The 27,349-nt window shown below is 57.1% G+C and overlaps 1 long non-coding RNA gene across 1 annotated transcript; it reads right to left on the reverse strand.

Annotated features, from left to right (window-relative positions):
* LOC142476964 (uncharacterized) lies at window positions 1-27,349 on the reverse strand. The gene is made up of 3 exons (XR_012792092.1): window positions 27,196-27,349; window positions 24,225-24,302; window positions 1-67 (listed from the first exon to the last, which is right to left on the reverse strand). It is a non-coding gene; the product is annotated as an uncharacterized LOC142476964 (long non-coding RNA).

The following is a 27,349-nucleotide window of genomic DNA, read 5'->3' on the forward strand; positions in this document are numbered from 1 at the left end:
CAATATCGGATTCTTTGTGAATTTTGATGATTTCAGCAAGTTCAAAATTTCCTGCAATAATAGCAACCTGAAGAGACAGCCAGAGAGAATGAGACAGTTAGGGAGCAAGAGACCGCCAGGGAGCAAGAGACCGCCAGGGAGCAAGAGACCGCCAGGGAGCAAGAGACCGCCATGGAGCAAGAGACCGCCATGGAGCAAGAGACCGCCATGGAGCAAGAGACCGCCATGGAGCAAGAGACCGCCATGGAGCAAGAGACCGCCATGGAGCAAGAGACCGTCAGAGAGCAAGAGACCGTCAGAGAGCAAAAGACCGTCAGGGAGCAAGAGACCGTCAGAGAGCAAGAGACCGTCAGGGAGCAAGAGACCGTCAGGGAGCAAGAGACCGCCATGGAGCAAGAGACCGTCAGGGAGCAAGAGACCGTCAGAGAGCAAGAGATCGTCAGAGAGCAAGAGACCGTCAGAGAGCAAGAGACCGTCAGGGAGCAAGAGACCGTCAGGGAGCAAGAGACCGTCAGGGAGCAAGAGACCGTCAGAGAGCAAGAGACCGTCAGAGAGCAAGAGACCGTCAAAGAGCAAGAGACCGTCAGGGAGCAAGAGACCGTCAGAGAGCAAGAGATGCGTAATACAATTACAAATATTTGCACCTGGATTGAAAACTGGTTAAAGGACAGACAACAGAGGGTTGTCATAAATGGAACTTTTTCAGGTTGGGCTAAAGTCGTGAGTGGAGTACCTCAGGGATCGGTACTGGGACCCCTGCTTTTTAACTTGTTTATTAATGACCTTGAGGTTGGGATCGAGAGCAAAGTCTCCATCTTTGCTGATGACACTAAATTGTGTAAGGTAATAGAATCAGAGCAGGATGTCATTTCTCTTCAGAAGGACTTGGAGAGACTGGAAACGTGGGCAGGTAAATGGCAGGTGAGGGTTAATATTCATGTAGCCAAGTCCCCTTGGGATACTAATTCTCTGGCCCCTCTAGCACTGTAAGTCCCAGTAAAGAGTGGGCAGTGTTGGGAGCAAACCCTGCAGGGCCTGGCTGTAGGTGCTGCGCTGACCGAAGAACCATCACTGCGAGCCTGTCCTGATGTCTCCCAATACCACCGCGGAGATCTCAGGCCCTCTGTTCTACCCCCTCGTGGAGGGATACTGAAGGGACTGGAGTTACTACTTCCCGAGTACCGACCAACTGCCTCAAGTAAAACCTTACGTGAATTCGATCGTATGTCACATTGTGAGTACATGTCCTATGCATTTTTAATCATAAAGTTTGGTGTTTTCTGGTCAACACTATGGTTTCTCTCCATTCCTGCATGAATCCGACTGCGTGTATCTGACTGGGAGCTGAAACCTTCATGAACATACCATCCAGCCCTATACCAGTATTTACTGCTGTGTGCTGCGGTCACATCCACCTGTCACTGCGAGTTTTAATCCCCAAGAACCACCTCTAAGCCACTTGCTGTGTTTTATCTTACTTGTTGTAAGTAGGCCATCTATAAGAGCCACGTTTTCTCACTGCAGACCCCTCTTTAGTTAACTTACCGCACCATGGTTTTTTATATGTTTTTTCTTTCTGGGTGTTCCTGACGCCATCGCTCCCTTCCTGCCCTGGATCCTAACTACTTGTAAGGGAATCCGTGCATATTCCCCGTGTAGGTTGAGAATATTTCAGCTACACCTTATAACTTTATTATTATATATTTTCCAATACAATATTGTTGTTTTAGCGCCGTTCCAAGTCACTGGGTTTCACTTCTGTTCTACCTCACAGGTATACACCCGCACCACAATATACCCGCCACACAATACACCCGCACCACAATACACCCGCACCACAATACACCCGCACCACATTACACCCGCACCACAATACACCCGCACCACAATACACCCGCACCACAATACACCCGCACCACAATACACCCGCACCACATTACACCCGCACCACATTACACCCCGCACCACAATACACCCGCACCACAATACACCCGCACCACAATACACCCGCACCACAATACACCCGCACCACAATACACCCGCACCACAATACACCCGCACCACAATACACCCGCACCACAATACACCCGCACCACAATACACCCGCACCACATTACACCCGCACCACAATACACCCGCACCACAATACACCCGCACCACATTACACCCGCACCACATTACACCCGCACCACAATACACCGGCACCACATTACACCCGCACCACAATACACCCGCACCACATTACACCCGCACCACAATACACCCGCACCACATTACACCCGCACCACATTACACCCGCACCACAATACACCCGCACCACAATACACCCGCACCACAATACACCCGCACCACAATACACCCGCACCACAATACACCCGCACCCAACCACAATACACCCGCACCACAATACACCCGCACCACATTACACCCGCACCACAATACACCCGCACCACATTACACCCGCACCACATTACACCCGCACCACATTACACCCGCACCACAATACACCCGCACCACAATACACCCGCACCACAATACACCCGCACCACATTACACCCGCACCACAATACACCCGCACCACATTACACCCGCACCACAATACACCCGCACCACAATACACCCGCACCACAATACACCCGCACCACAATACACCCGCACCACAATACACCCGCACCACATTACACCCGCACCACATTACACCCGCACCACAATACACCCGCACCACAATACACCCGCACCACAATACACCGGCACCACAAAACACCGGCACCACAAAACACCGGCACCACAAAACACCGGCACCACAAAACACCGGCACCACAAAACACCGGCACCACAAAACACCGGCACCACAAAACACCGGCACCACAATACACCGGCACCACAATACACCCGCACCACAATACACCCGCACCACAATACACCCGCACCACAATACACCCGCACCACAATACACCCGCACCACAAAACACCCGCACCACAAAACACCCGCACCACAAAACACCCGCACCACACCACAAAACACCCGCACCACAAAACACCCGCACCACAAAACACCCGCACCACAAAACACCCGCACCACAAAACACCCGCACCACAATACACCCGCACCACATTACACCCGCACCACAATACACCCGCACCACATTACACCCGCACCACATTACACCCGCACCACATTACACCCGCACCACATTACACCCGCACCACAATACACCCGCACCACAATACACCGCACCACAAAACACCCGCACCACAAAACACCCGCACCACAATACACCCGCACCACAATACACCCGCACCACAATACACCGGCACCACAAAACACCGGCACCACAAAACACCGGCACCACAAAACACCCGCACCACAATACACCCGCACCACAATACACCCGCACCACAATACACCCGCACCACAATACACCGGCACCACAATACACCGGCACCACAAAACACCGGCACCACAAAACACCGGCACCACAAAACACCGGCACCACAAAACACCGGCACCACAATACACCCGCACCACAATACACCCGCACCACAATACACCCGCACCACAATACACCCGCACCACAATACACCCGCACCACAAAACACCGGCACCACAAAACACCGGCACCACAGTACACCCGCACCACAATACACCCGCACCACAATACACCCGCACCACAAAACACCGGCACCACAATACACCCGCACCACAAAACACCCGCACCACAATACACCCGCACCACAAAACACCCGCACCACAAAACACCCGCACCACAAAACACCCGCACCACAAAACACCCGCACCACAAAACACCCGCACCACAAAACACCCGCACCACAAAACACCCGCACCACAAAACACCCGCACCACAAAACACCCGCACCACAAAACACCCGCACCACAAAACACCCGCACCACAAAACACCCGCACCACAAAACACCCGCACCACAAAACACCCGCACCACAAAACACCCGCACCACAAAACACCCGCACCACAAAACACCCGCACCACAAAACACCCGCACCACAAAACACCCGCACCACAAAACACCCGCACCACAAAACACCCGCACCACAATACACCGGCACCACAATACACCGGCACCACAATACACCGGCACCACAATACACCCGCACCACAATACACCCGCACCACAATACACCCGCACCACAATACACCCGCACCACAATACACCCGCACCACAAAACACCCGCACCACAAAACACCCGCACCACAAAACACCCGCACCACAAAACACCCGCACCACAAAACACCCGCACCACAAAACACCCGCACCACAAAACACCCGCACCACAAAACACCCGCACCACAAAACACCCGCACCACAATACACCCGCACCACAATACACCCGCACCACAATACACCCGCACCACAATACACCCGCACCACAATACACCCGCACCAGAATAGGACCATCTGAGGGAATCTGAATTATGCCCCTTTACAAAGTATTAGTAAGACCACACCATGAATATGGAGAACAATTTTGGGCACCAATCCTAAGAAAATACATTATGGAACTAGAGAGAGTGCAGAGAAGAGCCACCAAATTAATAAAGGGGATGGACATTCTAACTTATGAGGAGAGGCTAGCTAAATTAGATTTATTTACATTAGAAAAGAGGCGTTTACATTAAGGGCAGTTACAATGTGGAATTCGTTACCCATGGAGACTGTGATGGCAGATACAATAGATTTGTTTAAAAAACCAATAAGGTGATTAAGGGGTTAATTGATATCTGAATGTAATTGCACTGTATTGGCTATGTATTTTGTTGGCAACGGAGGACAAGGATTTTGCTGGCGACGGGGGCTTCTTATTGATGAGGTCAGTAGAACTTTATGTTATTATGCTAGTTAATGTGTTTAATAATGGGCAAATAATCTATTATCCATATCTGGATAATAGTTATTTGGCACATTATTGTAATGTATGTGTTGTGGGGGCAGGGGGGGATTGATGTATTTAATGTATAGGTCAGGTTTATTTTTTTTTACATACAGGGTTGGTTCCTTTTGGTCTGCGAGAGACCTCTGGAGACCACCTGAGGTATCCTCAGGCTTCTCACGGGTACCAGGCTGCGTGGTCCACGGGGGACACCTGCAGGGAAGAACCGGTGGCCACACATCTGTGGGGGCACCACGGACCCGTAGGGACCACCCGTGGGTCGCCAGACCCCCGTGCGAACCACCCGAGGCCCCTCAGACACCTGTGGGTCTGACCCGGGGCCCCCAGACATCCGCGGGCCTACCGTGGGAACCCAATTGTGTATTTATGGGGGGGCACAGGGGGTGGGTTATGTACTTAATAAATAGAATGATGTTTATTGTGGGGCTGTGTATTGTTTTTATTGTGGGTACTGGGGGGGGAGGGGGTATTGGCCCCAAGGGTATGTGGGTAGGCCTCCCGGCTGGGTAGTGGGTGAGGGTGGTTAGGCCTCACGCGGTGGGGGGTTAGTGGGTGAGGGTATGTAGGCCTCCAGAGTGGTGGGTTAACCTCTTAATGACTGTAGCGGTCAATAACCGCTATGGTGATTAAGGGTTTAGGGGACATTACATTGGATGTTTTCATTCTTGTGCATGTTTTGCAGCACCGGAGGGGCATGGGCAGGATGAAGATGAGGATGAAGACGGCCTTCATCGTGGGTCCCTGTAAAAGGTAAGTGTAATATGTTTTTACTGTATTTATTGTAATTTATATGTATTTAAAATGGGCAAATGCATTATTATCCATATGTGGATAATAGTCTTTTTGCCCATTACAGTACTGTATGTGTTAGGGGACGGGGGGGATGCGTGTTGTTTATTGGGGGCAATTGTCCCCAATTAACATGCTACTGTGCCTTAACCCCTTCATTGCCTTAGCAGATAGCCGCTAAGGTAATGAAGCTGCTTTAATGTTTTCTTATTAATAGTGTGCGGGAGCAGGGGGTCCCCTGAGCTGAACCGCAATGATTTCTGCCTCAGAGACCCCCTGCTTCCCGAGTTACAGGCCCCGGTTTGGGGCATCGATGCCAGTGCGGACGCCATCTTTATAGAGCCCACGTCGCGTCTTGAACGCTATAAAGATGGCGGCGACACTGGCACCCGATGCCCCAAACCGGGGCCTGTAACTCGGGAAGCAGGGGGTCTCTGAGGCAGAAATCAATGCGGTTCAGCTCAGGGGACCCCCTGCTCCCGCACACTATTATTAAAATGTACATTAATGCTGCTTCATTACCATAGCGGATAGCCGCTACGGTAATGAATTATTGTTTATTGTTATGTGTGTTTTAATACTAGTGTAAATGTGCAGGGGCCTCCTGAGCTGAACCACATTGGTTTCAGCCTCAGAGACCCCCTACTTCAGGAGAACAGGCCCCGTTATGGGGTGCCGGTATCCCCTGCAGAATTTAAATGTCCCGGTCACGTGACGCGGGAGCTTTAAAGTGCAGGGGATACCGGCACCACATAACGGGGCCTGTAACTCCTGAAGTAGGGGGTCCTCGGACCTGAAACCAATGCGGCTCAGCTCAGGAGACCCCCTGCTCATGTACACTATTATTAAAATGTTTTTATTTAGTGTACGATCGCCTGTAACAGCCTTGCATGGAGATGGCAAATCTCCATGCAAATGTTACATGCGGCTTTTTTTTCTATCAGCTAGCGCACGGAGAGGTTCAGAACGCTAGCAGGGGGGGGGGGGAAAGCAACACGTACGCTGTGGCTGTTCTGAGCTATTTTGAGCAGGTACGTTAAAAAATGGCCTCAAGGCCTTAGTGAATCGCGTCCCCGGCCTCACTTTTTAATGAACCTGCTTTTTGGAAAATCAGAACGCAAAGCCATTGGGCTTAGTGCATAGCCCCCTAAGTATCTGCTGTCTAAATTTAGCATAGGTTGAACTTGGACGCATGTCTTTTTTCAACCTCATCTACTATGTAACTATGTAACTGTGTAACTGTGTAACTATGTAACTATGTAACTATGTAAACCAATCCAGACATATGGCATTAGGGAGTCATTCCTATATGTTTTCTCCCTTGTTTTCTCTGCTGACTCACTGCTATACACCTCATATATATGGTGGACCCAACGTTTACACACGCCAGGCATTTATCATTTGTCTCTCTCTGGTTTAGTACAGTTGCCAGGGTCTGGCTGCACCGAGTGTAGGGTATATAACCGCGACGTGATTTATTTTGCTCTATTCTCGGCGCATGTTTGGGTTTTGTGTAGATGCTGCTAATCATTCAGTCTTTTGTACTATCCGATCTTGTATTTTCACATATTTTCTGTGTGCTTTATACAGACCCCTCTTTCTTTCTCTCTGTGTTTCTATTTCACGTTGGGTTGTTAGCACTGCCAGGGGGTTATTTTCACCCCTACATCTGGCCCAGTGATTTATGGGGAGTGGTTCTGATTGCGGCACAAACTCTGTGTGTTGGATATACACACACACACACACACACACACACACACAAACACACACACACACACACACAGGACACACACACACACACACACACACACACACACACACACACACACACACACACACACACACACACTGTATATACAGTTGTGTGAAAAAGAAAGTACACCCTCTCTGAATTCTATGGCTTTACATATCAGGGATAATAACAATCACCTGTCCCTTAGCAGGTCTTAAAATTAGGTAAATACAACCTCAGATGAACAACAACACATGACATATTACAGTGTCATGATTTATTTAACAAAAATAAAGCCAAAATGGAGAAGCCATGTGTGAAAAACTAAGTACACCCCTTACTGCTTCCATAGGAATTAAGATGCTAAGTAGCAGACATGTGCTGCTAATCAAATGCCCTTGATTAATTGATCATGGCTTCCGATTAAATCGCGTATCTCACACTCAATTCTACTGCTCACTTTTAAAGCTTTACATTCTTCTGCCCCTCCTTACATCTCAGCCCTAATTTCTCGCTATGCACCATCACGACTCTTGCGTTCTTCTCAAGGATGTCTTCTTTCTACCCCCTTTGTATCTAAAGCTCTCTCCCGCCTTAAACCTTTCTCACTTTCTGCCCCACACCTCTGGAATGCCCTTCCCCTCAATACCCGACTAGCCCCCTCGCTATCCACCTTTAAGACCCACCTTAAGACACATCTGCTTAAAGAAGCATATGAGTAGCACTGGATAATCATGGACACATGACACAAAGCTTGGCCCCCTTCAGACGCACTTACTAGTATTCCCTCCTACTGTCTCTGTACGTTCTCCCTACCCACCAATTAGATTGTAAGCTCCTCGGAGCAGGGACTCCTTCCTTAATGTTACTTTTACAGTATGTCTGAAGCACTTATTCCCATGATCTGTTATTTATATTTGTTATTTATATGACATGTATTACTACTGTGAAGCGCTATGTACATTTATGGCGCTATACAAATAAAGACATACATACATACATCATCAGCAAGTGTGACCACCTCTATAAAAGCCAACGTTTTAGCAGTTTGCTGGTCTGGAGCATTCAGTTATGTGTTAACACAATGCCAAGGAGGAAAGACATCAGCAATGATCTTAGAGAAGCAATTGTTGCTGCCCATCATCCTGGGAAGGGTTATAAGGCCATTTCCAGACAATTTAAAGTCCATCATTCTACAGTGAGAAAGATTATTCAAAAGTGGAAAACATTCAAGACAATTGCCAATCTTCCCAGGAGTGGACGTCCCAGCAAATTCACCCCAAGGTCAGACCGTGCAATGCTCAGAGAAATTGCAAAAAAAACAAGAGTTACATCTCAGACTCTACAGGCCTCAGTTAGCATGTTAAATGTTAAAGTTCATGACAGCACAATTAGAAAAAGACTGAACAAGTATGGTTTGTTTGGAAGGGTTGCCAGGAAAAGGCCTCTTCTCTCTAAAAAGAACATGGCAGCACGGCTTAGGTTCGCAAAGTTGCATCTGAACAAACCACAAGACTTCTGGAACAATGTCCTTTGGACAGACGAGACCAAAGTGGAGATGCTTGGCCATAATGCACAGCGACACATTTGGCGAAAACCAAACACAGCATATCAGCACAAACACCTCATACCAACTGTCAAGCACGGTGGTGGAGGTGTGATGATTTGGGCTTGTTTTGTAGCCATAGGACCTGGAAACCTTGCAGTCATTGAGTCGACCATGAACTCCTCTGTAAACCAAAGTATTCTAGAGTCAAATGTGAGGCCATCTGTCCGACAGCTAAAGCTTGGCCGAAATTGGGTCATGCAACAGAACAATGATCCCAAGCACACCAGCAAATCTACAACAGAATGGCTGAAAAAGAAAATAATCAAGGTGATGCAAAGTCCAGACCTCAACCCGATTGAAATGCTGTGGCTGGACCTTAAGAGAGCTGTGCATAAACAAATGCCCACAACACTCAATGAACTGAAGCAACGTTGTAAAGAAGAGTGGGCCAAAATTCCTCCACAACGATGTGAGAGACTGATAAAGTCATACAGAAAATGATTACTTCAAGTTATTGCTGCTAAAGGTGGTTCTACAAGCTACTGAATCATAAGGTGTACTTAGTTTTTCACACACGGCTTTATTTTTGTTAAATCATGACATAGTGTAATATGTCATGTGATGTTGTTCATCTGAGGTTGTATTTACTTAATTTTAAGACCTGCTAAGGAACAGATGATTGTTATTATGTCCTGATATGTAAAACCATAGAATTCAAAGAGGGTGTACTTTCATTATATATACACACACACACACGCGCACACACACACAAAAACACACACACACACACACACACGAGAGCGCGCGCAGGACCTGTGCCGCTCCGTGTGCCAGCAGATCGCACACGTGACCGGAGGGAACGACAGACTGCGGACTAATCCAGATTAGGAGCAGCACCAAGGGATTATCTCCTCATCACATGGAGATAAGGGGAGGCTGACCTTGTTGGGACCTGCTGTCACCCTGTCACCCTCACTGGGTGAGGCAGCGCTGGGAGTTAGTGCTGTCACCCTGTCACCCTCACTGGGTGACGCAGCGCTGGGAGTTAGTGCTGTCACCCTGTCACCCTCACTGGGTGAGACAGCGCTGGGAGTTAGTGCTGTCACCCTCACTGGGTGAGACAGCGCTGGGAGTTAGTGCTGTCACCCTGTCACCCTCACTGGGTGAGACAGCGCTGGGAGTTAGTGCTGTCACCCTGTCACCCTCACTGGGTGACGCAGCGCTGGGAGTTAGTGCTGTCACCCTGTCACCCTCACTGGGTGACGCAGCGCTGGGAGTTAGTGCTGTCACCCTGTCACCCTCACTGGGTGAGGCAGCGCTGGGAGTTAGTGCTGTCACCCTGTCACCCTCACTGGGTGAGACAGCGCTGGGAGTTAGTGCTGTCACCCTGTCACCCTCACTGGGTGAGACAGCGCTGGGAGTTAGTGCTGTCACCCCCGTCACCCTCACTGGGTGAGACAGCGCTGGGAGTTAGTTCTGTCACCCCGTCACCCTCACTGGGTGACGCAGCGCTGGGAGTTAGTGCTGTCACCCTGTCACCCTCACTGGGTGAGACAGCGCTGGGAGTTAGTGCTGTCACCCTGTCACCCTCACTGCGTGAGGCAGCGCTGGGAGTTAGTGCTGTCACCCTGTCACCCTCACTGGGTGACGCAGCGCTGGGAGTTAGTGCTGTCACCCCTGTCACCCTCACTGGGTGAGACAGCGCTGGGGAGTTAGTGCTGTCACCCTCACTGGGTGAGACAGCGCTGGGAGTTAGTGCTGTCACCCTGTCCACCCTCACTGGGTGAGACAGCGCTGGGAGTTAGTGCTGTCACCCTGTCACCCTCACTGGGTGAGGCAGCGCTGGGAGTTAGTGCTGTCACCCTGTCACCCTCACTGGGTGAGACAGCGCTGGGAGTTAGTGCTGTCACCCTGTCACCCTCACTGGGTGAGGCAGCGCTGGGAGTTAGTGCTGTCACCCTGTCACCCTCACTGGGTGAGACAGCGCTGGGAGTTAGTGCTGTCACAATGTCACCCTCACTGGGTGAGACAGTGCTGGGAGTTAGTGCTGTCACCCCGTCACCCTCACTGGGTGACGCAGCGCTGGGAGTTAGTGCTGTCACCCTGTCACCCTGTCACCCTCACTGGGTGAGACAGCGCTGGGAGTTAGTGCTGTCACCCCGTCACCCTCACTGTGTGAGGCAGCGCTGGGAGTTAGTGCTGTCACACCCCGTCACCCTCACTGGGTGACGCAGCGCTGGGAGTTAGTGCTGTCACCCTGTCACCCTCACTGGGTGAGGTAGCGCTGGGAGTTAGTGCTGTCACCCCGTCACCCTCACTGGGTGACGCAGCGCTGGGAGTTAGTGCTGTCACCCCGTCACCCTCACTGGGTGAGACAGTGCTGGGAGTTAGTGCTGTCACCCTGTCACCCTCACTGGGTGAGACAGTGCTGGGAGTTAGTGCTGTCACCCTGTCACCCTCACTGGGTGAGACAGCGCTGGAAGTTAGTGCTGTCACTCTGTCACCCTCACTGGGTGACGCAGCGCTGGGAGTTAGTGCTGTCACCCTGTCACCCTCACTGTGTGAGACAGTGCTGGGAGTTAGTGCTGTCACCCTGTCACCCTCACTGGGTGAGACAGCGCTGGGAGTTAGTGCTGTCACCCTGTCACCCTCACTGGGTGACGCAGCGCTGGGAGTTAGTGCTGTCACCCCCGTCACCCTCACTGGGTGAGACAGCGCTGGGAGTTAGTGCTGTCACCCTCACTGGGTGACGCAGCGCTGGGAGTTACTGTAGTGCTGTCACCCCGTCACCCTCACTGGGTGACGCAGCGCTGGGAGTTAGTGCTGTCACCCTGTCACCCTCACTGGGTGACGCAGCGCTGGGAGTTAGTGCTGTCACCCTGTCACCCTCACTGGGTGACGCAGCGCTGGGAGTTAGTGCTGTCACCCCGTCACCCTCACTGGGTGACGCAGCGCTGGGAGTTAGTGCTGTCACCCTGTCACCCTGTCACCCTCACTGGGTGAGACAGCGCTGGGAGTTAGTGCTGTCACCCTGTCACCCTCACTGTGTGAGGCAGCGCTGGGAGTTAGTGCTGTCACCCCGTCACCCTCACTGGGTGACGCAGCGCTGGGAGTTAGTGCTGTCACCCTGTCACCCTCACTGGGTGACGCAGCGCTGGGAGTTAGTGCTGTCACCCCGTCACCCTCACTGGGTGACGCAGCGCTGGGAGTTAGTGCTGTCACCCTGTCACCCTCACTGGGTGAGACAGCGCTGGGAGTTAGTGCTGTCACCCTGTCACCCTCACTGGGTGAGGCAGCGCTGGGAGTTAGTGCTGTCACCCTGTCACCCTCACTGGGTGACGCAGCGCTGGGAGTTAGTGCTGTCACCCTGTCACCCTCACTGGGTGAGGTAGCGCTGGGAGTTAGTGCTGTCACCCCCGTCACCCTCACTGGGTGACGCAGCGCTGGGAGTTAGTGCTGTCACCCCGTCACCCTCACTGGGTGAGACAGTGCTGGGAGTTAGTGCTGTCACCCTGTCACCCTCACTGGGTGAGACAGTGCTGGGAGTTAGTGCTGTCACCCTGTCACCCTCACTGGGTGAGACAGCGCTGGGAGTTAGTGCTGTCACCCTGTCACCCTCACTGGGTGACGCAGCGCTGGGAGTTAGTGCTGTCACCCTGTCACCCTCACTGTGTGAGACAGTGCTGGGAGTTAGTGCTGTCACCCTGTCACCCTCACTGGGTGAGACAGCGCTGGGAGTTAGTGCTGTCACCCTGTCACCCTCACTGGGTGACGCAGCGCTGGGAGTTAGTGCTGTCACCCCGTCACCCTCACTGGGTGAGACAGCGCTGGGAGTTAGTGCTGTCACCCTCACTGGGTGACGCAGCGCTGGGAGTTAGTGCTGTCACCCCGTCACCCTCACTGGGTGACGCAGCGCTGGGAGTTAGTGCTGTCACCCTGTCACCCTCACTGGGTGACGCAGCGCTGGGAGTTAGTGCTGTCACCCTGTCACCCTCACTGGGTGACGCAGCGCTGGGAGTTAGTGCTGTCACCCCGTCACCCTCACTGGGTGAGACAGCGCTGGGAGTTAGTGCTGTCACCCCGTCACCCTCACTGGGTGAGGCAGCGCTGGGAGTTAGTGCTGTCACCCCGTCACCCTCACTGGGTGACGCAGCGCTGGGAGTTAGTGCTGTCACCCTGTCACCCTCACTGGGTGACGCAGCGCTGGGAGTTAGTGCTGTCACCCTGTCACCCTCACTGGGTGAGACAGCGCTGGGAGTTAGTGCTGTCACCCTGTCACCCTCACTGGGTGAGGCACCGCTGGGAGTTAGTGCTGTCACCCTCACTGGGTGACGCAGCGCTGGGAGTTAGTGCTGTCACCCTGTCACCCTCACTGGGTGACGCAGCGCTGGGAGTTAGTGCTGTCACCCTGTCACCCTCACTGGGTGACGCAGCGCTGGGAGTTAGTGCTGTCACCCCGTCACCCTCACTGGGTGAGACAGCGCTGGGAGTTAGTGCTGTCACCCTGTCACCCTCACTGGGTGAGACAGCGCTGGGAGTTAGTGCTGTCACCCTGTCACCCTCACTGGGTGAGGCAGCGCTGGGAGTTAGTGCTGTCACCCCTGTCACCCTCACTGGGTGACGCAGCGCTGGGAGTTACTGCTGTCACCCTGTCACCCTCACTGGGTGACGCAGCGCTGGGAGTTAGTGCTGTCACCCTGTCACCCTCACTGGGTGAGACAGCGCTGGGAGTTAGTGCTGTCACCCTGTCACCCTCACTGGGTGAGACAGCGCTGGGAGTTAGTGCTGTCACCCCCGTCACCCTCACTGGGTGAGGCAGCGCTGGGAGTTAGTGCTGTCACCCTGTCACCCTCACTGGGTGAGGCAGCGCTGGGAGTTAGTGCTGTCACCCTGTCACCCTCACTGGGTGAGACAGCGCTGGGAGTTAGTGCTGTCACCCCCGTCACCCTCACTGGGTGAGACAGCGCTGGGAGTTAGTGCTGTCACCCTGTCACCCTCACTGGGTGAGACAGCGCTGGGAGTTAGTGCTGTCACCCCCGTCACCCTCACTGGGTGAGACAGCGCTGGGAGTTAGTGCTGTCACCCTGTCACCCTCCCTGGGTGAGACAGCGCTGGGAGTTAGTGCTGTCACCCTGTCACCCTCACTGGGTGACGCAGCGCTGGGAGTTAGTGCTGTCACCCTGTCACCCTCACTGGGGTGAGACAGCGCTGGGAGTTAGTGCTGTCACCCCTCACTGGGTGACGCAGCGTTGGGAGTTTGTGCTGTCACCCTGTCACCATCACTGGGTGACGCAGCGCTGGGAGTTAGTGCTGTCACCCTCACTGGGTGACGCAGCGCTGGGGGTTAGTGCTGTCACCCTGTCAACCTCACTGGGTGAGACAGCGCTGGGAGTTAGTGCTGTCACCCTGTCACCCTCACTGGGTGAGACTGCGCTGGGAGTTAGTGCTGTCACCCTGTCACCCTCACTGGGTGACGCAGCGCTGGGAGTTAGTGCTGTCACCCCCGTCACCCTCACTGGGTGACGCAGCGCTGGGAGTTAGTGCTGTCACCCCCGTCCCCCTCACTGGGTGAGACAGCGCTGGGAGTTAGTGCTGTCACCCTGTCACCCTCACTGGGTGAGGCACCGCTGGGAGTTAGTGCTGTCACCCTGTCACCCTCACTGGGTGAGGCAGCGCTGGGAGTTAGTGCTGTCACCCTCACTGGGTGACGCAGCGCTGGGAGTTAGTGCTGTCACCCTGTCACCCTCACTGGGTGAGACAGTGCTGGGAGTTAGTGCTGTCACCCTCACTGGGTGAGACAGCGCTGGGAGTTAGTGCTGTCACCCTGTCACCCTCACTGGGTGAGGCAGCGCTGGGAGTTAGTGCTGTCACCCCGTCACCCTCACTGGGTGAGACAGTGCTGGGAGTTAGTGCTGTCACCCCGTCACCCTCACTGGGTGAGACAGCGCTGGGAGTTAGTGCTGTCACCCCTCACTGGGTGAGACAGCGCTGGGAGTTAGTGCTGTCACCCTGTCACCCTCACTGGGTGACGCAGCGCTGGGAGTTAGTGCTGTCACCCTGTCACCCTCACTGGGTGACGCAGCGCTGGGAGTTAGTGCTGTCACCCTGTCACCCTCACTGGGTTAGACAGCGCTGGGAGTTACTGCTGTCACCCTGTCACCCTCACTGGGTGAGACAGTGCTGGGAGTTAGTGCTGTCACCCCGTCACCCTCACTGGGTGACGCAGCGCTGGGAGTTAGTGCTGTCACCCTGTCACCCTCACTGGGTGAGACAGCGCTGGGAGTTAGTGCTGTCACCCTGTCACCCTCACTGGGTGAGGCAGCGCTGGGAGTTAGTGCTGTCACCCTGTCACCCTCACTGGGTGACGCAGCGCTGGGAGTTAGTGCTGTCACCCCCGTCACCCTCACTGGGTGAGACAGCGCTGGGAGTTAGTGCTGTCACCCCCGTCACCCTCACTGGGTGAGACAGCGCTGGGAGTTAGTGCTGTCACCCTGTCACCCTCACTGGGTGACGCAGCGCTGGGAGTTTGTGCTGTCACCCTGTCACCCTCACTGGGTGACGCAGCGCTGGGAGTTAGTGCTGTCACCCTGTCACCCTCACTGGGTGAGACAGCGCTGGGAGTTAGTGCTGTCACCCTGTCACCCTCACTGGGTGAGACAGCGCTGGGAGTTAGTGCTGTCACCCTGTCACCCTCACTGGGTGAGGCAGCGCTGGGAGTTAGTGCTGTCACCCTGTCACCCTCACTGGGTGAGGCAGCGCTGGGAGTTAGTGCTGTCACCCTGTCACCCTCACTGGGTGACGCAGCGCTGGGAGTTAGTGCTGTCACCCTGTCACCCTCACTGGGTGAGACAGCGCTGGGAGTTAGTGCTGTCACCCCGTCACCCTCACTGGGTGAGACAGCGCTGGGAGTTAGTGCTGTCACCCTGTCACCCTCACTGGGTGACGCAGCGCTGGGAGTTAGTGCTGTCACCCCGTCACCCTCACTGGGTAAGACAGCGCTGGGAATAAGTGCTGTCACCCCGTCACCCTCACTGGGTGAGACAGCGCTGGGAGTTAGTGCTGTCACCCTGTCACCCTCACTGGGTGACGCAGCGCTGGGAGTTAGTGCTGTCACCCTGTCACCCTCACTGGGTGACGCAGCGCTGGGAGTTTGTGCTGTCACCCTGTCACCCTCACTGGGTGACGCAGCGCTGGGAGTTAGTGCTGTCACCCTGTCACCCTCACTGGGTGAGACAGCGCTGGGAGTTAGTGCTGTCACCCTGTCACCCTCAGAGATAGCGCTGGGAGTTAGTGCTGTCACCCCGTCACCCTCACTGGGTGAGGCAGCGCTAGGAGTTAGTGCTGTCACCCTGTCACCCTCACTGGGTGAGACAGCGCTGGGAGTTAGTGCTGTCACCCTGTCACCCTCACTGGGTGAGGCAGCGCTAGGAGTTAGTGCTGTCACCCTGTCACCCTCACTGGGTGAGGCAGCGCTAGGAGTTAGTGCTGTCACCCCGTCACCCTCACTGGGTGACGCAGCGCTGGGAGTTAGTGCTGTCACCCTGTCACCCTTACTGGGTGACGCAGCGCTGGGAGTTACTGCTGTCACCCCGTCACCCTCACTGGGTGAGGCAGCGCTAGGAGTTAGTGCTGTCACCCTGTCACCCTCACTGGGTGAGACAGCGCTGGGAGTTAGTGCTGTCACCCCGTCACCCTCACTGGGTGACGCAGCGCTGGGAGTTAGTGCTGTCACCCTGTCACCCTCACTGGGTGAGATAGCGCTGGGGGTTAGTGCTGTCACCCCGTCACCCTCACTAGGTGACGCAGCGCTGGGAGTTAGTGCTGTCACCCTGTCACCCTCACTGGGTGAGACAGCGCTGGGAGTTAGTGCTGTCACCCTGTCACCCTCACTGGGTGAGGCAGCGCTGGGAGTTACTGCTGTCACCCCGTCACCCTCACTGGGTGAGACAGCGCTGGGAGTTAGTGCTGTCACCCTGTCACCCTCACTGGGTGACGCAGCGCTGGGAGTTAGTGCTGTCACCCTGTCACCCTCACTGGGTGAGACAGCGCTGGGAGTTAGTGCTGTCACCCCCGTCACCCTCACTGGGTGACGCAGCGCTGGGAGTTACGTGCTGTCACCCTGTCACCCTCACTGGGTGACGCAGCGCTGGGAGTTAGTGCTGTCACCCCGTCACCCTCACTGGGTGACGCAGCGCTGGGAGTTAGTGCTGTCACCCTGTCACCCTCACTGGGTGAGGCAGCGCTGGGAGTTAGTGCTGTCACCCTGTCACCCTCACTGGGTGACGCAGCGCTGGGAGTTAGTGCTGTCACCCCTGTCACCCTCACTGGGTGACGCAGCGCTGGGAGTTAGTGCTGTCACCCTGTCACCCTCACTGGGTGACGCAGCGCTGGGAGTTAGTGCTGTCACCCTGTCCACCCTCACTGGGTGACGCAGCGCTGGGAGTTAGTGCTGTCACCCCGTCACCCTCACTGGGTGAGTCAGCGCTGGGAGTTAGTGCTGTCACCCTGTCACCCTCACTGGGTGAGACAGCGCTGGGAGTTAGTGCTGTCACCCCTGTCACCCTCACTGGGTGACGCAGCGCTGGGAGTTAGTGCTGTCACCCCGTCACCCTCACTGGGTGAGGCAGCGCTGGGAGTTAGTGTTGTCACCCTGTCACCCTCACTGGGTGAGCCAACGCTGGGAGTTAGTGCTGTCACCCTGTCACCCTCACTGGGTGACGCAGCGCTGGGAGTTAGTGCTGTCACCCCGTCACCCTCACTGGGTGAGGCAGCGCTGGGAGTTAGTGCTGTCACCCCGTCACCCTCACTGGGTGACGCAGCGCTGGGAGTTAGTGCTGTCACCCCGTCACCCTCACTGGGTGACGCAGCGCTGGGAGTTAGTGCTGTCACCCTGTCACCCTCACTGGGTGACGCAGCGCTGGGAGTTAATGCTGTCACCCCGTCACCCTCACTGGGTGAGACAGCGCTGGGAGTTAGTGCTGTCACCCCCGTCACCCTCACTGGGTGACGCAGCGCTGGGAGTTAGTGCTGTCACCCCGTCACCCTCACTGGGTGACGCAGCGCTGGGAGTTAGTGCTGTCACCCTGTCACCCTCACTGCGTGACGCAGCGCTGGGAGTTAATGCTGTCACCCCGTCACCCTCACTGGGTGAGACAGCGCTGGGAGTTAGTGCTGTCACCCCGTCACCCTCACTGGGTGACGCAGCGCTGGGAGTTAGTGCTGTCACCCTGTCACCCTCACTGGGTGAGACAGCGCTGGGAGTTAGTGCTGTCACCCTGTCACCCTCACTGGGTGAGGCAGCGCTGGGAGTTAGTGCTGTCACCCTGTCACCCTCACTGGGTGAGGCAGCGCTGGGAGTTAGTGCTGTCACCCCGTCACCCTCACTGGGTGAGACAGCGCTGGGAGTTAGTGCTGTCACCCCGTCACCCTCACTGGGTGACGCAGCGCTGGGAGTTAGTGCTGTCACCCCGTCACCCTCACTGGGTGACGCAGCGCTGGGAGTTAGTGCTGTCACCCCGTCACCCTCACTGGGTGACGCAGCGCTGGGAGTTAGTGCTGTCACCCCGTCACCCTCACTGGGTGACGCAGCGCTGGGAGTTACTGCTGTCACCCCGTCACCCTCACTGGGTGAGACAGCGCTGGAGTTAGTGCTGTCACCCCGTCACCCTCACTGGGTGACGCAGCGCTGGGAGTTAGTGCTGTCACCCTGTCACCCTCACTGGGTGACGCAGTGCTGGGAGTTAGTGCTGGGAGTTAGTGCTGTCACCCCGTCACCCTCACTGGGTGAGACAGCGCTGGGAGTTAGTGCTGTCACCCCGTCACCCTCACTGGGTGAGACAGCGCTGGGAGTTAGTGCTGTCACCCTGTCACCCTCACTGGGTGAGGCAGCGCTGGGAGTTAGTGCTGTCACCCCGTCACCCTCACTGGGTGAGACAGCGCTGGGAGTTAGTGCTGTCACCCCGTCACCCTCACTGGGTGACGCAGCGCTGGGAGTTAGTGCTGTCACCCCGTCACCCTCACTGGGTGACGCAGCGCTGGGAGTTAGTGCTGTCACCCCGTCACCCTCACTGGGTGAGACAGCGCTGGGAGTTAGTGCTGTCACCCTTGTCACCCTCACTGGGTGAGACAGCGCTGGGAGTTAGTGCTGTCACCCTGTCACCCTCACTGGGTGAGGCAGCGCTGGGAGTTAGTGCTGTCACCCTGTCACCCTCACTGGGTGACGCAGCGCTGGGAGTTAGTGCTGTCACCCTGTCACCCTCACTGGGTGAGACAGCGCTGGGAGTTAGTGCTGTCACCCCCGTCACCCTCACTGGGTGAGACAGCGCTGGGAGTTAGTGCTGTCACCCTGTCACCCTCACTGGGTGAGACAGCGCTGGGGGTTAGTGCTGTCACCCCGTCACCCTCACTGGGTGAGGCAGCGCTGGGAGTTAGTGCTGTCACCCTGTCACCCTCACTGGGTGACGCAGCGCTGGGAGTTAGTGCTGTCACCCTGTCACCCTCACTGGGTGACGCAGCGCTGGGAGTTAGTGCTGTCACCCTGTCACCCTCACTGGGTGACGCAGCGCTGGGAGTTAGTGCTGTCACCCTGTCACCCTCACTGGGTGAGACAGCGCTGGGAGTTAGTGCTGTCACCCCGTCACCCTCACTGGGTGAGGCAGCGCTGGGAGTTAGTGCTGTCACCCCGTCACCCTCACTGGGTGAGACAGCGCTGGGAGTTAGTGCTGTCACCCCGTCACCCTCACTGGGTGACGCAGCGCTGGGAGTTAGTGCTGTCACCCTGTCACCCTCACTGGGTGAGACAGCGCTGGGGGTTAGTGCTGTCACCCCGTCACCCTCACTGGGTGAGACAGCGCTGGGGGTTAGTGCTGTCACCCCGTCACCCTCACTGGGTGAGGCAGCGCTGGGAGTTAGTGCTGTCACCCCGTCACCCTCACTGGGTGAGGCACCGCTGGGAGTTAGTGCTGTCACCCTGTCACCCTCACTGGGTGAGGCAGCGCTGGGAGTTAGTGCTGTCACCCCGTCACCCTCACTGGGTGAGACAGCGCTGGGGGTTAGTGCTGTCACCCCGTCACCCTCACTGGGTGAGACAGCGCTGGGAGTTAGTGCTGTCACCCCGTCACCCTCACTGGGTGACGCAGCGCTGGGAGTTAGTGCTGTCACCCCGTCACCCTCACTGGGTGAGACAGCGCTGGGAGTTAGTGCTGTCACCCCGTCACCCTCACTGGGTGAGACAGCGCTGGGAGTTAGTGCTGTCACCCCGTCACCCTCACTGGGTGAGGAAGCGCTGGGAGTTAGTGCTGTCACCCTGTCACCCTCACTGGGTGAGACAGCGCTGGGAGTTAGTGCTGTCACCCTGTCACCCTCACTGGGTGACGCAGCGCTGGGAGTTAGTGCTGTCACCCTGTCACCCTCACTAGGTGACGCAGCGCTAGGTGACGCAGCGCTGGGAGTTAGTGCTGTCACCCCGTCACCCTCACTGGGTGAGGCAGCGCTGGGAGTTAGTGCTGTCACCCTGTCACCCTCACTGGGTGAGACAGCGCTGGGGTTAGTGCTGTCACCCCGTCACCCTCACTGGGTGAGGCAGCGCTGGGAGTTAGTGCTGTCACCCCGTCACCCTCACTGGGTGACGCAGCGCTGGGAGTTAGTGCTGTCACCCCGTCACCCTCACTGGGTGACGCAGCGCTGGGAGTTAGTGCTGTCACCCTGTCACCCTCACTGGGTGAGACAGCGCTGGGAGTTAGTGCTGTCACCCCGTCACCCTCACTGGGTGAGACAGCGCTGGGAGTTAGTGCTGTCACCCCGTCACCCTCACTGGGTGAGACAGCGCTGGGAGTTAGTGCTGTCACCCCGTCACCCTCACTGGGTGAGGCAGCGCTGGGAGTTAGTGCTGTCACCCCGTCACCCTCACTGGGTGAGACAGCGCTGGGAGTTAGTGCTGTCACCCTGTCACCCTCACTGGGTGAGACAGCGCTGGGAGTTAGTGCTGTCACCCTGTCACCCTCACTGGGTGACGCAGCGCTGGGAGTTAGTGCTGTCACCCTGTCACCCTCACTAGGTGACGCAGCGCTGGGAGTTAGTGCTGTCACCCTGTCACCCTCACTGGATGACGCAGCGCTGGGAGTTAGTGCTGTCACCCCGTCACCCTCACTGGGTGAGGCAGCGCTGGGAGTTAGTGCTGTCACCCTGTCACCCTCACTGGGTGAGACAGCGCTGGGAGTTAGTGCTGTCACCCCGTCACCCTCACTGGGTGAGGCAGCGCTGGGAGTTACTGCTGTCACCCCGTCACCCTCACTGGGTGAGACAGCGCTGGGAGTTAGTGCTGTCACCCCGTCACCCTCACTGGGTGAGGCAGCGCTGGGAGTTAGTGCTGTCACCCTGTCACCCTCACTGGGTGAGGCACCGCTGGGAGTTAGTGCTGTCACCCCGTCACCCTCACTGGGTGAGACAGCGCTGGGAGTTAGTGCTGTCACCCCGTCACCCTCACTGGGTGAGACAGCGCTGGGAGTTAGTGCTGTCACCCTGTCACCCTCACTGGGTGAGGCAGCGCTGGGAGTTAGTGCTGTCACCCTGTCACCCTCACTGGGTGAGACAGCGCTGGGAGTTAGTGCTGTCACCCTGTCACCCTCACTGGGTGAGACAGCGCTGGGAGTTAGTGCTGTCACCCTGTCACACTCACTGGGTGACGCAGCGCTGGGAGTTAGTGCTGTCACCCCGTCACCCTCACTGGGTGACGCAGCGCTGGGAGTTAGTGCTGTCACCCCGTCACCCTCACTGGGTGAGGCAGCGCTGGGAGTTAGTGCTGTCACCCCGTCACCCTCACTGGGTGAGGCAGCGCTAGGAGTTAGTGCTGTCACCCCGTCACCCTCACTGGGTGACGCAGTGCTGGGAGTTAGTGCTGTCACCCCGTCACCCTCACTGGGTGAGGCACCGCTGGGAGTTAGTGCTGTCACCCCGTCACCCTCACTGGGTGAGACAGCGCTGGGAGTTAGTGCTGTCACCCCGTCACCCTCACTGGGTGACGCAGCGCTGGGAGTTAGTGCTGTCACCCTGTCACCCTCACTGGGTGACGCAGCGCTGGGAGTTAGTGCTGTCACCCCGTCACCCTCACTGGGTGACGCAGCGCTGGGAGTTAGTGCTGTCACCCCGTCACCCTCACTGGGTGAGACAGCACTGGGAGTTAGTGCTGTCACCCTGTCACCCTCACTGAGTGACGCAGCGCTGGGAGTTAGTGCTGTCACCCCGTCACCCTCACTGGGTGAGGCAGCGCTAGGAGTTAGTGCTGTCACCCCGTCACCCTCACTGGGTGACGCAGCGCTGGGAGTTAGTGCTGTCACCCCGTCACCCTGACTGGGTGACGCAGCGCTGGGAGTTAGTGCTGTCACCCCGTCACCCTCACTGGGTGAGACAGCACTGGGAGTTAGTGCTGTCACCCCGTCACCCTCACTGGGTGAGGCAGCGCTAGGAGTTAGTGCTGTCACCCCGTCACCCTCACTGGGTGACGCAGCGCTGGGAGTTAGTGCTGTCACCCTGTCACCCTCACTGGGTGACGCAGCGCTGGGAGTTAGTGCTGTCACCCCGTCACCCTCACTGGGTGAGGCAGCGCTGGGAGTTAGTGCTGTCACCCCGTCACCCTCACTGGGTGAGACAGCGCTAGGAGTTAGTGCTGTCACCCCGTCACCCTCACTGGGTGACGCAGTGCTGGGAGTTAGTGCTGTCACCCCGTCACCCTCACTGGGTGAGGCACCGCTGGGAGTTAGTGCTGTCACCCCGTCACCCTCACTGGGTGAGACAGCGCTGGGAGTTAGTGCTGTCACCCTGTCACCCTCACTGGGTGACGCAGCGCTGGGAGTTAGTGCTGTCACCCTGTCACCCTCACTGGGTGACGCAGCGTTGGGAGTTTGTGCTGTCACCCTGTCACCCTCACTGGGTGACGCAGCGCTGGGAGTTAGTGCTGTCACCCTGTCACCCTCACTGGGTGACGCAGCGCTGGGAGTTAGTGCTGTCACCCTGTCACCCTCACTGGGTGAGGCAGCGCTGGGAGTTAGTGCTGTCACCCTGTCACCCTCACTGGGTGACGCAGCGCTAGGAGTTAGTGCTGTCACCCTGTCACCCTCACTGGGTGACGCAGCGCTGGGAGTTAGTGCTGTCACCCCGTCACCCTCACTGGGTGACGCAGCGCTGGGAGTTAGTGCTGTCACCCCGTCACCCTCACTGGGTGAGACAGCGCTGGGAGTTAGTGCTGTCACCCCGTCACCCTCACTGGGTGACGCAGCGCTGGGAGTTAGTGCTGTCACCCTGTCACCCTCACTGGGTGAGACAGCGCTGGGAGTTAGTGCTGTCACCCTGTCACCCTCACTGGGTGTTGCAGTGTGGTGGAGGGGTAGGTGCCATGTAGTTGGGGCGGGGCTGCAGTGCGGTGGAGGGGTAGGTTTCACGCAGTTGGGGGGAGAGGGGATGCACTTCAGTGGAGGGGTAATTTCCATGTAGCTGGGTGAGAGGGGGGGTTGCAGTGCGGGGGAGGGGTAGGTGCCGTGTAGTTGGGGGAGAGGGGTTACAGTGCGGTGGAGGGGTAGGTGCTGTGTAGTTGGGTGTGGGGGGGAGGTTGCAGTGCGGTCATGGGGTAGGTGCCGTGTAGTGGGTGGGGGGGGGGGGTGGAGGGGTAGGTGCCATGCAGTGGGGGGGGGGGTGCTGCAGTGCAGGGGAGGGGTAGGTGCCATGCAGTGGGGGAGGGGGGATTTTAGTGCGGGGGAGGGGGCGGTGCCATGTAGTTGCGTGGGAGGGAGGAGGGAGGAGGGGTAGGTGCCATGCAGCGGGGGGGGAGGGGGAGGGGTAGGTGCCATGCAGTGGGGGGGGGGTGGAGGGGTAGGTGCCATGCAGTGGGGGGTGGAGGGGTAGGTGCCATGCAGCGGGGGGGAGGGGGGAGGGTAGGTGCCATGCAGTGGGGGGGGTGGAGGGGTAGGTGCCATGCAGTGGGGGGGGGGGGTGGAGGGGTAGGTACCATGCAGTGGGGGGGGTGGAGGGGTAGGTGCCATGCAGTGGGGGGGGTGGAGTGGTAGGTGCCATGCAGTGGGGGGGGGGGGTGGAGGGGTAGGTGCCATGCAGTGGGGGGGTGGAGGGGTAGGTGCCATGCAGTGGGGGGGGGTGGAGGGGTAGATGCCATGCAGGGGGGGGGGTAGAGGGGTAAGTGCCATGCAGGGGGGGGTAGAGGGGTAGGTGCTCCCTCACCTGGAACGCCGTCTGGTTGTTGAAGTTCCGGATGTCCTTACTGGCGCCACGGAAGAGAAGGACGCGGGCGCAGCTCTCCTACAGAAAGGGAGGACGGCGGCTCAGGGCGGAAACTGCCCCATATGGGATCCGGAGCCTGGGGCTCACTACCACCCCCCCCCTGTCCTCCCTCCCCCCTCCCCCCCGGTCCTCCCTCCCCCCTCCCCCCCCGGTCCTCCCTCCCCCCTCCCCCCCCCCGTCCTCCCCCCCACAGTGTCTGTGCCGGGCGATACAAGTGTTCTGTCCCCGAGATCATCATATTGTTCCATGGACCAACACTAGAATACTGAGCTTTGCAAAGCCCGGCACACGTGAAGAAGAGACCTCTGAGGTTAGGGAGCTCTGTACATGTGAAGAAGAGACCTGTGAGGTTAGGGGAAGCTCTGTACATGTGAAGAAGAGACCTCTGAGGTTTGGGGAAACTCTGTACGTGTGAAGAAGAGACCTGTGAGGTTAGGGGAAACTCTGTACGTGTGAAGAAGAGACCTGTGAGGTCTGGGAAAGCTCTGTACGTGTGAAGAAGAGACCTGTGAGGTTTGAGGAGCTCTGTACATGTGAAGAAGAGACCTGTGAGGTTTGGGGAGCTCTGTACATGTGAAGAAGAGGCCTGTGAGTTTTGGGGAGCTCTGTACATGTGAAGAGACCTGTGAGGTTTGGGAAAGCTCTGTACATGTGAAGAAGAGACCTGTGAGGTTTGAGGAGCTCTGTACATGTGAAGAAGAGACCTGTGAGGTTTGGGGAGCTCTGTACATGTGAAGAAGAGGCCTGTGAGTTTTGGGGAGCTCTGTACATGTGAAGAAGAGACCTGTGAGGTTTGGGAAAGCTCTGTACATGTGAAGAAGAGGCCTGTGAGGTTTGGGAAAGCTCTGTACATGTGAAGAAGAGACCTGTGAGGTTTGGGAAAGCTCTGTACATGTGAAGAAGAGACCTGTGAGGTTTGGGAAAGCTCTGTACATGTGAAGAAGAGACCTGTGAGGTTTGGGAAAGCTCTGTACATGTGAAGAAGAGACCTGTGAGGTTTGGGAAAGCTCTGTACATGTGAAGAAGAGACCTGTGAGGTTTGGGAAGCTGTGTACATGTGAAGAAGAGACCTGTGAGGTTTGGGAAGCTGTGTACATGTGAAGAAGAGACCTGTGAGCTTTGGGAAGCTGTGTACATGTGAAGAAGAGACCTGTGAGGTTTGGGAAAGCTCTGTACATGTGAAGAAGAGACCTGTGAGGTTTGGAAGCTGTGTACATGTGAAGAAGAGACCTGTGAGGTTTGGGAAAGCTCTGTACATGTGAAGAAGAGACCTGTGAGGTTAGGGGAGCTCTGTACATGTGAAGAAGAGACCTGTGAGGTTTGGGAAAGCTCTGTACATGTGAAGAAGAGACCTGTGAGGTTTGGGAAGCTGTGTACATGTGAAGAAGAGACCTGTGAGGTTTGGGAAGCTGTGTACATGTGAAGAAGAGACCTGTGAGGTTTGGAAGCTGTGTACATGTGAAGAAGAGACCTGTGAGGTTTGGGAAGTTGTGTACATGTGAAGAAGAGACCTGTGAGGTTTGGGAAGTTGTGTACATGTGAAGAAGAGACCTGTGAGGTTTGGGAAGCTGTGTACATGTGAAGAAGAGACCTGTGAGGCAATAAACAATCATTTAGCTGACATTGTTTAACCCCGTGCAGGACGGATTCTGTCTGGTTACTAGGAGCCGATCAGTACAAGAGACCTTCCAATGTCCCGAACTCACCGGGGAGAGAGCCGCCTGCGAGACGGTACTGGGGCCGTGACACCTGCCGGGGCCGTGACACCGGGGGGCCGTGACACCGGGGGGGGCGTGACACCGGGGGGGGCGTGACACCGGGGGGGGCGTGACACCGGGGGGGGCGTGACACCGGGGGGGCTGGGGCGTGACACAGGGGGGGGGTGACACCGGGGGGGGGGGGGGGGGGCGTGACAACGGGGGGGCGTGACACGGGGGGGGTGACACCGGGGGGGGGGGGCGTGACACCGGGGGGGGGGTGACACCGGGGGGGGGAGGGCGTGACACCAGGGGGGGGGGCGTGACACCGGGGGGCCGTGACACCGGGGGGGCGTGACACCGAGGGGGGGGGGCGTGACACCGGGGGGGCTGGGGCGTGACACAGGGGGGGGGTGACACCGGGGGGGGGGGGGGGCGTGACAACGGGGGGGCGTGACACGGGGGGGGGTGACACCGGGGGGGGGGGGGTGACACCGGGGGGGGGGGGGCGTGACACCGGGGGGGGGTGACACCGGGGGGGAGGGTGTGACACCAGGGGGGGGCGTGACACCGGGGGGCCGTGACACCGGGGGGGGCGTGACACCGAGGGGGGGGGGGGCGTGATACCGGGGGGGGGGGGGCGTGACACCGGGGGGGGGGGGCGTGACACCAGGGGGGGGCGTGACACCGGGGCCGTGACCATTACAAATCCTACGGAGCTCAGTGTCAGGCCCCGTATTGTATTCGCTTCGGGGAATATTTATATTTGTGGGTGTTGTGCAGAAAACTCTTCCTTGTGTTGGTCTTGTATAGTTGTGTCGCCTGGTTGTAGAGCGCACACAGGTGCAGAGCGCACACAGGTGCAGAGCGCACACAGGTGCAGGGCGCATACAGGTGCAGAGCGCATACAGGTGCAGAGCACAGACAGGTGCAGGGCGCATACAGGTGCAGAGCGCACACAGGTGCAGAGCGCACACAGGTGCAGAGCGCACACAGGTGCAGAGCGCACACAGGTGCAGGGCGCTGCTGTGTGTGTTACCTGGTTGTAGAGCGCACACAGGTGCAGAGCGCACACAGGTGCAGGGCGCTGCTGTGTGTGTTACCTGGTTGTAGAGCGCACACAGGTGCAGAGCGCACACAGGTGCAGGGCGCTGCTGTGTGTGTTACCTGGTTGTAGAGCGCACACAGGTGCAGGGCGCTGCTGTGTGTGTTACCTGGTTGTAGAGCGCACACAGGTGCAGAGCGCTGTTCCCCGACGCGTTTTGTGCTCTCATGTTGGCCCCATAGAATAGAAGATGCTCCAAATGCTGAACATGCCCGTACCGACACGCCTGAGACCGCCAGATCCAGGGGAAGAGACCGCCAGAT

This window comes from Ascaphus truei, unplaced genomic scaffold, assembly GCF_040206685.1.
Source record: "Ascaphus truei isolate aAscTru1 unplaced genomic scaffold, aAscTru1.hap1 HAP1_SCAFFOLD_1815, whole genome shotgun sequence".
In the NCBI taxonomy this organism is placed as follows: Eukaryota; Metazoa; Chordata; class Amphibia; order Anura; family Ascaphidae; genus Ascaphus; species Ascaphus truei.